Source organism: Lepisma saccharinum, unplaced genomic scaffold, assembly GCF_977018435.1.
Source record: "Lepisma saccharinum unplaced genomic scaffold, izLepSacc3.1 HAP1_SCAFFOLD_252, whole genome shotgun sequence".
Classification (NCBI taxonomy): Eukaryota; Metazoa; Arthropoda; class Insecta; order Zygentoma; family Lepismatidae; genus Lepisma; species Lepisma saccharinum.
In genome coordinates this window covers 203,566-215,022 of record NW_028143018.1, presented here as the reverse complement: position 1 = coordinate 215,022, position 11,457 = coordinate 203,566, and positions in this window count along the sequence as shown.

The following is an 11,457-nucleotide window of genomic DNA, read 5'->3' as shown; positions in this document are numbered from 1 at the left end:
GGAACATCCTTTCTGAAAATTTGAAAATTGTTAAAAAATTCGTCCAAAATCTTGATGTCTCCAATCTCTTTTTTGTACGTTTTTTCCACGTGTCTTGACATCCAATGGATCCCTGCAAAGTTTGGTGAAGATCTGAGTATGTAGTTTTTGACCTTATCTGGAACCTCCCATCTGAAAATTTGAAAATTCTTAAAAAATTCGACCAAAATCTTGATGTCTCCAATCTTTTGTTTTGTACGTTTTTTCCACGTGTCTTGACACATAATGTATCCATGCAAAGTTTGGTGAAGATCTGAGTATGTAGTTTTTGACCTTATATGGAACCTCCTATCTGAAAATTTGAAAATTCTTAAAAAATTCGTCCAAAATCTTGATGTCTCCAATCTCTTGTTTTGTACGTTTTTTCCACGTGTCTTGACATCCAATGTATCCCTGCAAAATTTGGTGAAGATCTGAGTATGTAGTTTTTGACCTTATCTGGAACCTCCCATCTGAAAATTTGAAAATTCCTAAAAAATCCGTGCAAAATCTTGATGACCCCAATCTCTTGTTTTGTACGTTTTTTCCACGTGTCTTGACATCCAATGTATTCCTGCAATGTTTGGTGAAGATCTGAGTATGTAGTTTTTGACCTTATATGGAACCTCCTATCTGAAAATTTGAAAATTCTTAAAAAATTCGACCAAAATCTTGATGTTCCGAATCCTATGTTTTGTATGTTTTTTCCACGTGTCTTGACATCCAATGTATCCCTGCAAAGTTTGGTGAAGATCTGAGTATGTAGTTTTTGACCTTATATTGAACCTCCCATCTGAAAATTTGAAAATTCTTAAAAAATTCGTCCAAAATCTTGATGACCCCAATCTCTTGTTTTGTACTTTTTTTCCACGTGTCTTGACATCCAAAGTATCCCTGCAAAGTTTGGTGAAGATCTGAGTATGTAGTTTTTGACCTTATATGGAACCTCCTTTCTGAAAATTTGAGAATTCTTAAAAAATTCGTCCAAAATCTTGATGTCTCCAATCTCTTGTTTTGTACGTTTTTTCCACGTGTCTTGACATCCAATGTATCCATGCAAAGTTTGGTGAAGATCTGAGTATGTCGTTTTTGACCTTATCTGGAACCTCCCATCTGAAAATTTGAAAATTCTTAAAAAATTCGTCGAAAATCTTGATGTCTCCAATCTTTTGTTTTGTACGTTTTTTCCACGTGTCTTGACATGCAAAGTATCCCTGCAACGTTTGGTGAAGATCTGAGTATGTAGTTTTTGACCTTATCTGGAACCTCCTATCTGAAAATTTGAAAATTCTTAAAAAATTCGTCGAAAATCTTGATGTCTCCAATCTCTTGTTTTGTACGTTTTTTCCACGTGTCTTGATATCCAATGTATCCCTGCAAAGTTTGGTGAAGATCTGAGTATGTCATTTTTGACCTTATCTGGAACATCCTTTCTGAAAATTTGAAAATTGTTAAAAAATTCGTCCAAAATCTTGATGTCTCCAATCTCTTTTTTGTACGTTTTTTCCACGTGTCTTGACATCCAATGTATCCCTGCAAAGTTTGGTGAAGATCTGAGTATGTAGTTTTTGACCTTATCTGGAACCTCCCATCTGAAAATTTGAAAATTCTTAAAAAATTCGACCAAAATCTTGATGTCTCCAATCTTTTGTTTTGTACGTTTTTTCCACGTGTCTTGACACATAATGTATCCATGCAAAGTTTGGTGAAGATCTGAGTATGTAGTTTTTGACCTTATATGGAACCTCCTATCTGAAAATTTGAAAATTCTTAAAAAATTCGTCCAAAATCTTGATGTCTCCAATCTCTTGTTTTGTACGTTTTTTCCACGTGTCTTGACATCCAATGTATCCCTGCAAAGTTTGGTGAAGATCTGAGTATGTAGTTTTTGACCTTATCTGGAACATCCTTTCTGAAAATTTGAAAATTGTTAAAAAATTCGTCCAAAATCTTGATGACCCCAATCTCTTGTTTTGTACGTTTTTTCCACGTGTCTTGACATCCAATGTATCCCTGCAAAGTTTGGTGAAGATCTGAGTATGTAGTTTTTGACCTTATATGGAACCTCCTATCTGAAAATTTGAAAATTCTTAAAAAATTCGACCAAAATCTTGATGTTCCGAATCCTATGTTTTGTATGTTTTTTCCACGTGTCTTGACATCCAATGTATCCATGCAAAGTTTGGTGAAGATCTGAGTATGTAGTTTTTGACCTTATATTGAACCTCCCATCTGAAAATTTGAAAATTCTTAAAAAATTCGTCCAAAATCTTGATGACCCCAATCTCTTGTTTTGTACGTTTTTTCCACGTGTCTTGACATCCAAAGTATCCCTGCAAAGTTTGGTGAAGATCTGAGTATGTAGTTTTTGACCTTATATTGAACCTCCCATCTGAAAATTTGAAAATTCTTAAAAAATTCGTCCAAAATCTTGATGTCTCCAATCTCTTGTTTTGTACGTTTTTTCCACGTGTCTTGACATCCAATGTATCCATGCAAAGTTTGGTGAAGATCTGAGTATGTAGTTTTTGACCTTATATGGAACCTCCTATCTGAAAATTTGAAAATTCTTAAAAAATTCGTCCAAAATCTTGATGTCTCCAATCTCTTGTTTTGTACGTTTTTTCCACGTGTCTTGACATCCAATGTATCCCTGCAAAGTTTGGTGAAGATCTGAGTATGTAGTTTTTGACCTTATCTGGAACCTCCCATCTGAAAATTTGAAAATTCCTAAAAAATCCGTGCAAAATCTTGATGACCCCAATCTCTTGTTTTGTACGTTTTTTCCACGTGTCTTGACATCCAATGTATTCCTGCAATGTTTGGTGAAGATCTGAGTATGTAGTTTTTGACCTTATATGGAACCTCCTATCTGAAAATTTGAAAATTCTTAAAAAATTCGACCAAAATCTTGATGTTCCGAATCCTATGTTTTGTATGTTTTTTCCACGTGTCTTGACATCCAATGTATCCCTGCAAAGTTTGGTGAAGATCCGAGTATGTAGTTTTTGACCTTATATTGAACCTCCCATCTGAAAATTTGAAAATTCTTAAAAAATTCGTCCAAAATCTTGATGACCCCAATCTCTTGTTTTGTACGTTTTTTCCACGTGTCTTGACATCCAAAGTATCCCTGCAAAGTTTGGTGAAGATCTGAGTATGTAGTTTTTGACCTTATATGGAACCTCCTTTCTGAAAATTTGAGAATTCTTAAAAAATTCGTCCAAAATCTTGATGTCTCCAATCTCTTGTTTTGTACGTTTTTTCCACGTGTCTTGACATCCAATGTATCCATGCAAAGTTTGGTGAAGATCTGAGTATGTCGTTTTTGACCTTATCTGGAACCTCCCATCTGAAAATTTGAAAATTCTTAAAAAATTCGTCGAAAATCTTGATGTCTCCAATCTTTTGTTTTGTACGTTTTTTCCACGTGTCTTGACATCCAAAGTATCCCTGCAACGTTTGGTGAAGATCTGAGTATGTAGTTTTTGACCTTATCTGGAACCTCCTATCTGAAAATTTGAAAATTCTTAAAAAATTCGTCGAAAATCTTGATGTCTCCAATCTCTTGTTTTGTACGTTTTTTCCACGTGTCTTGATATCCAATGTATCCCTGCAAAGTTTGGTGAAGATCTGAGTATGTCGTTTTTGACCTTATCTGGAACATCCTTTCTGAAAATTTGAAAATTGTTAAAAAATTCGTCCAAAATCTTGATGTCTCCAATCTCTTTTTTGTACGTTTTTTCCACGTGTCTTGACATCCAATGTATCCCTGCAAAGTTTGGTGAAGATCTGAGTATGTAGTTTTTGACCTTATCTGGAACCTCCCATCTGAAAATTTGAAAATTCTTAAAAAATTCGACCAAAATCTTGATGTCTCCAATCTTTTGTTTTGTACGTTTTTTCCACGTGTCTTGACACATAATGTATCCATGCAAAGTTTGGTGAAGATCTGAGTATGTAGTTTTTGACCTTATATGGAACCTCCTATCTGAAAATTTGAAAATTCTTAAAAAATTCGTCCAAAATCTTGATGTCTCCAATCTCTTGTTTTGTACGTTTTTTCCACGTGTCTTGACATCCAATGTATCCCTGCAAAGTTTGGTGAAGATCTGAGTATGTAGTTTTTGACCTTATCTGGAACCTCCCATCTGAAAATTTGAAAATTCCTAAAAAATCCGTGCAAAATCTTGATGACCCCAATCTCTTGTTTTGTACGTTTTTTCCACGTGTCTTGACATCCAATGTATTCCTGCAATGTTTGGTGAAGATCTGAGTATGTAGTTTTTGACCTTATATGGAACCTCCTATCTGAAAATTTGAAAATTCTTAAAAAATTCGACCAAAATCTTGATGTTCCGAATCCTATGTTTTGTATGTTTTTTCCACGTGTCTTGACATCCAATGTATCCATGCAAAGTTTGGTGAAGATCTGAGTATGTAGTTTTTGACCTTATATTGAACCTCCCATCTGAAAATTTGAAAATTCTTAAAAAATTCGTCCAAAATCTTGATGACCCCAATCTCTTGTTTTGTACGTTTTTTCCACGTGTCTTGACATCCAAAGTATCCCTGCAAAGTTTGGTGAAGATCTGAGTATGTAGTTTTTGACCTTATATTGAACCTCCCATCTGAAAATTTGAAAATTCTTAAAAAATTCGTCCAAAATCTTGATGTCTCCAATCTCTTGTTTTGTACGTTTTTTCCACGTGTCTTGACATCCAATGTATCCATGCAAAGTTTGGTGAAGATCTGAGTATGTCGTTTTTGACCTTATCTGGAACCTCCCATCTGAAAATTTGAAAATTCTTAAAAAATTCGTCGAAAATCTTGATGTCTCCAATCTTTTGTTTTGTACGTTTTTTCCACGTGTCTTGACATGCAAAGTATCCCTGCAACGTTTGGTGAAGATCTGAGTATGTAGTTTTTGACCTTATCTGGAACCTCCCATCTGAAAATTTGAAAATTCTTCAAAAATTCGTCGAAAATCTTGATGTCTCCAATCTCTTGTTTTGTACGTTTTTTCCACGTGTCTTGACATCCAATGTATTCCTGCAATGTTTGGTGGAGATCTGAGTATGTAGTTTTAGACCTTATCTGGAACCTCCTATCTGAAAATTTGAAAATTCTTCAAAAATTCGTCCAAAATCTTGATGTCTCCAATCTCTTGTTTTGTACGTTTTTTCCACGTGTCTCGACCTCCAATGGATCCCTGCAAAGTTTGGTGAAGATCTGAGTATGTCGTTTTTGACCTTATCTGGAACATCCTTTCTGAAAATTTGAAAATTCTTAAAAAATTCGTCGAAAATCTTGATGTCTCCAATCTCTTGTTTTGTACGTTTTTTCCACGTGTCTTGACATCCAATGTATCCCTGCAAAGTTTGGTGAAGATCTGAGTATGTAGTTTTTGACCTTATATGGAACCTCCTATCTGAAAATTTGAAAATTCTTAAAAAATTCGTCCAAAATCTTGATGTCTCCAATCTCTTGTTTTGTACGTTTTTTCCACGTGTCTCGACCTCCAATGGATCCCTGCAAAGTTTGGTGAAGATCTGATTATGTCGTTTTTGACCTTATCTGGAACCTCCCATCTGAAAATTTGAAAATTCTTAAAAAATTCGTCGAAAATCTTGATGTCTCCGATCTCTTGTTTTGTACGTTTTTTCCACGTGTCTTGACATGCAAAGTATTCCTGCAAAGTTTGGTGAAGATCTGAGTATGTAGTTTTTGACCTCATCTGGAACCTCCTATCTGAAAATTTGAAAATTCTTAAAAAATTCGTCCAAAATCTTGATGTCTCCAATCTCTTGTTTTGTACGTTTTTTCCACGTGTCTTGACATCCAATGTATCCCTGCAATGTTTGGTGAAGATCTGAGTATGTAGTTTTTGACCTTATCTGGAACCTCCCATCTGAAAATTTGAAAATTCCTAAAAAATCCGTCCAAAATCTTGATGACCCCAATCTCTTGTTTTGTACTTTTTTTCCACGTGTCTCGACCTCCAATGTATCCCTGCAAAGTTTGGTGAAGATCTGAGTATGTAGTTTTTGACCTTATATGGAACCTCCTATCTGAAAATTTGAAAATTCTTAAAAAATTCGTCCAAAATCTTGATGTCACCAATCCTATGTTTTGTATGTTTTTTCCACGTGTCTTGACATCCAATGTATCCATGCAAAGTTTGGTGAAGATCTGAGTATGTCGTTTTTGACCTTATCTGGAACCTCCCATCTGAAAATTTGAAAATTCTTAAAAAATTCGTCGAAAATCTTGATGTCTCCGATCTCTTGTTTTGTACGTTTTTTCCACGTGTCTTGACATGCAAAGTATTCCTGCAAAGTTTGGTGAAGATCTGAGTATGTAGTTTTTGACCTCATCTGGAACCTCCTATCTGAAAATTTGAAAATTCTTAAAAAATTCGTCCAAAATTTTGATGTCTCCAATCTCTTGTTTTGTACGTTTTTTCCACGTGTCTTGACATCCAATGTATCCCTGCAATGTTTGGTGAAGATCTGAGTATGTAGTTTTTGACCTTATCTGGAACCTCCCATCTGAAAATTTGAAAATTCCTAAAAAATCCGTCCAAAATCTTGATGACCCCAATCTCTTGTTTTGTACGTTTTTTCCACGTGTCTTGACATCCAATGTATCCCTGCAAAGTTTGGTGAAGATCTGAGTATGTAGTTTTTGACCTTATATTGAACCTCCCATCTGAAAATTTGAAAATTCTTAAAAAATTCGTCCAAAATCTTGATGTCTCCAATCTCTTGTTTTGTACGTTTTTTCCACGTGTCTTGATATCCAATGTATCCCTGCAAAGTTTGGTGAAGATCTGAGTATGTAGTTTTTGACCTTATATGGAACCTCCTATCTGAAAATTTGAAAATTCTTAAAAAATTCGTCCAAAATCTTGATGTCTCCAATCTCTTGTTTTGTACGTTTTTTCCACGTGTCTCGACCTCCAATGGATCCCTGCAAAGTTTGGTGAAGATCTGAGTATGTAGTTTTTGACCTTATCTGGAACCTCCCATCTGAAAATTTGAAAATTCTTAAAAAATTCGACCAAAATCTTGATGTCTCCAATCTTTTGTTTTGTACGTTTTTTCCACGTGTCTTGACACATAATGTATCCCTGCAAAGTTTGGTGAAGATCTGAGTATGTAGTTTTTGACCTTATCTGGAACCTCCTATCTGAAAATTTGAAAATTCTTAAAAAATTCGTCGAAAATCTTGATGTCTCCAATCTTTTGTTTTGTACGTTTTTTCCACGTGTCTTGACATCCAATGTATCCCTGCAAAGTTTGGTGAAGATCTGAGTATGTAGTTTTTGACCTTATATGGAACCTCCTATCTGAAAATTTGAAAATTCTTAAAAAATTCGTCCAAAATCTTGATGTCTCCAATCTCTTGTTTTGTACGTTTTTTCCACGTGTCTCGACCTCCAATGGATCCCTGCAAAGTTTGGTGAAGATCTGAGTATGTCGTTTTTGACCTTATCTGGAACCTCCCATCTGAAAATTTGAAAATTCTTAAAAAATTCGTCGAAAATCTTGATGTCTCCGATCTCTTGTTTTGTACGTTTTTTCCACGTGTCTTGACATGCAAAGTATTCCTGCAAAGTTTGGTGAAGATCTGAGTATGTAGTTTTTGACCTCATCTGGAACCTCCTATCTGAAAATTTGAAAATTCTTAAAAAATTCGTCCAAAATCTTGATGTCTCCAATCTCTTGTTTTGTACGTTTTTTCCACGTGTCTTGACATCCAATGTATCCCTGCAATGTTTGGTGAAGATCTGAGTATGTAGTTTTTGACCTTATCTGGAACCTCCCATCTGAAAATTTGAAAATTCCTAAAAAATCCGTCCAAAATCTTGATGACCCCAATCTCTTGTTTTGTACTTTTTTTCCACGTGTCTCGACCTCCAATGTATCCCTGCAAAGTTTGGTGAAGATCTGAGTATGTAGTTTTTGACCTTATATGGAACCTCCTATCTGAAAATTTGAAAATTCTTAAAAAATTCGTCCAAAATCTTGATGTCACCAATCCTATGTTTTGTATGTTTTTTCCACGTGTCTTGACATCCAATGTATCCATGCAAAGTTTGGTGAAGATCTGAGTATGTCGTTTTTGACCTTATCTGGAACCTCCCATCTGAAAATTTGAAAATTCTTAAAAAATTCGTCCAAAATCTTGATGTCTCCAATCTCTTGTTTTGTACGTTTTTTCCACGTGTCTCGACCTCCAATGGATCCCTGCAAAGTTTGGTGAAGATCTGAGTATGTCGTTTTTGACCTTATCTGGAACCTCCCATCTGAAAATTTGAAAATTCTTAAAAAATTCGTCGAAAATCTTGATGTCTCCGATCTCTTGTTTTGTACGTTTTTTCCACGTGTCTTGACATGCAAAGTATTCCTGCAAAGTTTGGTGAAGATCTGAGTATGTAGTTTTTGACCTCATCTGGAACCTCCTATCTGAAAATTTGAAAATTCTTAAAAAATTCGTCCAAAATCTTGATGTCTCCAATCTCTTGTTTTGTACGTTCTTTCCACGTGTCTTGACATCCAATGTATCCCTGCAATGTTTGGTGAAGATCTGAGTATGTAGTTTTTGACCTTATATGGAACCTCCTATCTGAAAATTTGAAAATTCTTAAAAGAATTTAACAAAATCTTGATGTCCCCAATCCTATGTTTTGTATGTTTTTTCCACGTGTCTTGACATACAATGTATCCCTGCAGAGTTTGGTGAAGATCTGAGTATGTAGTTTTTGACCTTATCTGGAACCTCCCATCTGAAAATTTGAAAATTCCTAAAAAATCCGTCCAAAATCTTGTTGACCCGAATCTCTTGTTTTGTACGTTTTTTCCACGTGTCTTGACATCCAATGTATCCCTGCAAAGTTTGGTGAAGATCTGAGTATGTAGTTTTTGACCTTATCTGGAACCGCATTTCTGAAAATTTGAAAATTTTTAAAAAAATCGTCCAAAATCTTGATGTCTCCAATCTCTTGTTTTGTACGTTTTTTCCACGTGTCTTGACATCCAATGTATCCCTGCAAAGTTTGGTGAAGATCTGAGTATGTAGTTTTTGACCTTATATGGAACCTCCTATCTGAAAATTTGAAAATTCTTAAAAAATTCGTCCAAAATCTTGATGTCTCCAATCTCTTGTTTTGTACGTTTTTTCCACGTGTCTCGACCTCCAATGGATCCCTGCAAAGTTTGGTGAAGATCTGAGTATGTCGTTTTTGACCTTATCTGGAACCTCCCATCTGAAAATTTGAAAATTCTTAAAAAATTCGTCGAAAATCTTGATGTCTCCGATCTCTTGTTTTGTACGTTTTTTCCACGTGTCTTGACATGCAAAGTATTCCTGCAAAGTTTGGTGAAGATCTGAGTATGTAGTTTTTGACCTCATCTGGAACCTCCTATCTGAAAATTTGAAAATTCTTAAAAAATTCGTCCAAAATCTTGATGTCTCCAATCTCTTGTTTTGTACGTTTTTTCCACGTGTCTTGACATCCAATGTATCCCTGCAAAGTTTGGTGAAGATCTGAGTATGTCGTTTTTGACCTTATCTGGAACATCCTTTCTGAAAATTTGAAAATTGTTAAAAAATTCGTCCAAAATCTTGATGTCTCCAATCTCTTTTTTGTACGTTTTTTCCACGTGTCTTGACTTCCAATGGATCCCTGCAAAGTTTGGTGAAGATCTGAGTATGTAGTTTTTGACCTTATCTGGAACCTCCCATCTGAAAATTTGAAAATTCTTAAAAAATTCGACCAAAATCTTGATGTCTCCAATCTCTTGTTTTGTACGTTTTTTCCACGTGTCTTGACACATAATGTATCCATGCAAAGTTTGGTGAAGATCTGAGTATGTAGTTTTTGACCTTATATGGAACCTCCTATCTGAAAATTTGAAAATTCTTAAAAAATTCGTCCAAAATCTTGATGTCTCCAATCTCTTGTTTTGTACGTTTTTTCCACGTGTCTTGACATCCAATGTATCCCTGCAAAGTTTGGTGAAGATCTGAGTATGTAGTTTTTGACCTTATCTGGAACCTCCCATCTGAAAATTTGAAAATTCTTAAAAAATTCGACCAAAATCTTGATGTCTCCAATCTCTTGTTTTGTACGTTTTTTCCACGTGTCTTGACACATAATGTATCCATGCAAAGTTTGGTGAAGATCTGAGTATGTAGTTTTTGACCTTATATGGAACCTCCTATCTGAAAATTTGAAAATTCTTAAAAAATTCGACCAAAATCTTGATGTTCCGAATCCTATGTTTTGTATGTTTTTTCCACGTGTCTTGACATCCAATGTATCCCTGCAAAGTTTGGTGAAGATCTGAGTATGTAGTTTTTGACCTTATATTGAACCTCCCATCTGAAAATTTGAAAATTCTTAAAAAATTCGTCCAAAATCTTGATGACCCCAATCTCTTGTTTTGTACGTTTTTTCCACGTGTCTTGACATCCAAAGTATCCCTGCAAAGTTTGGTGAAGATCTGAGTATGTAGTTTTTGACCTTATATGGAACCTCCTTTCTGAAAATTTGAGAATTCTTAAAAAATTCGTCCAAAATCTTGATGTCTCCAATCTCTTGTTTTGTACGTTTTTTCCACGTGTCTTGACATCCAATGTATCCATGCAAAATTTGGTGAAGATCTGAGTATGTCGTTTTTGACCTTATCTGGAACCTCCCATCTGAAAATTTGAAAATTCTTAAAAAATTCGTCGAAAATCTTGATGTCTCCAATCTTTTGTTTTGTACGTTTTTTCCACGTGTCTTGACACATAATGTATCCCTGCAAAGTTTGGTGAAGATCTGAGTATGTAGTTTTTGACCTTATCTGGAACCTCCTATCTGAAAATTTGAAAATTCTTAAAAAATTCGTCGAAAATCTTGATGTCTCCAATCTTTTGTTTTGTACGTTTTTTCCACGTGTCTTGACATCCAATGTATCCCTGCAAAGTTTGGTGAAGATCTGAGTATGTAGTTTTTGACCTTATATGGAACCTCCTATCTGAAAATTTGAAAATTCTTAAAAAATTCGTCCAAAATCTTGATGTCTCCAATCTCTTGTTTTGTACGTTTTTTCCACGTGTCTCGACCTCCAATGGATCCCTGCAAAGTTTGGTGAAGATCTGAGTATGTCGTTTTTGACCTTATCTGGAACCTCCCATCTGAAAATTTGAAAATTCTTAAAAAATTCGTCGAAAATCTTGATGTCTCCGATCTCTTGTTTTGTACGTTTTTTCCACGTGTCTTGACATGCAAAGTATTCCTGCAAAGTTTGGTGAAGATCTGAGTATGTAGTTTTTGACCTCATCTGGAACCTCCTATCTGAAAATTTGAAAATTCTTAAAAAATTCGTCCAAAATCTTGATGTCTCCAATCTCTTGTTTTGTACGTTTTTTCCACGTGTCTTGACA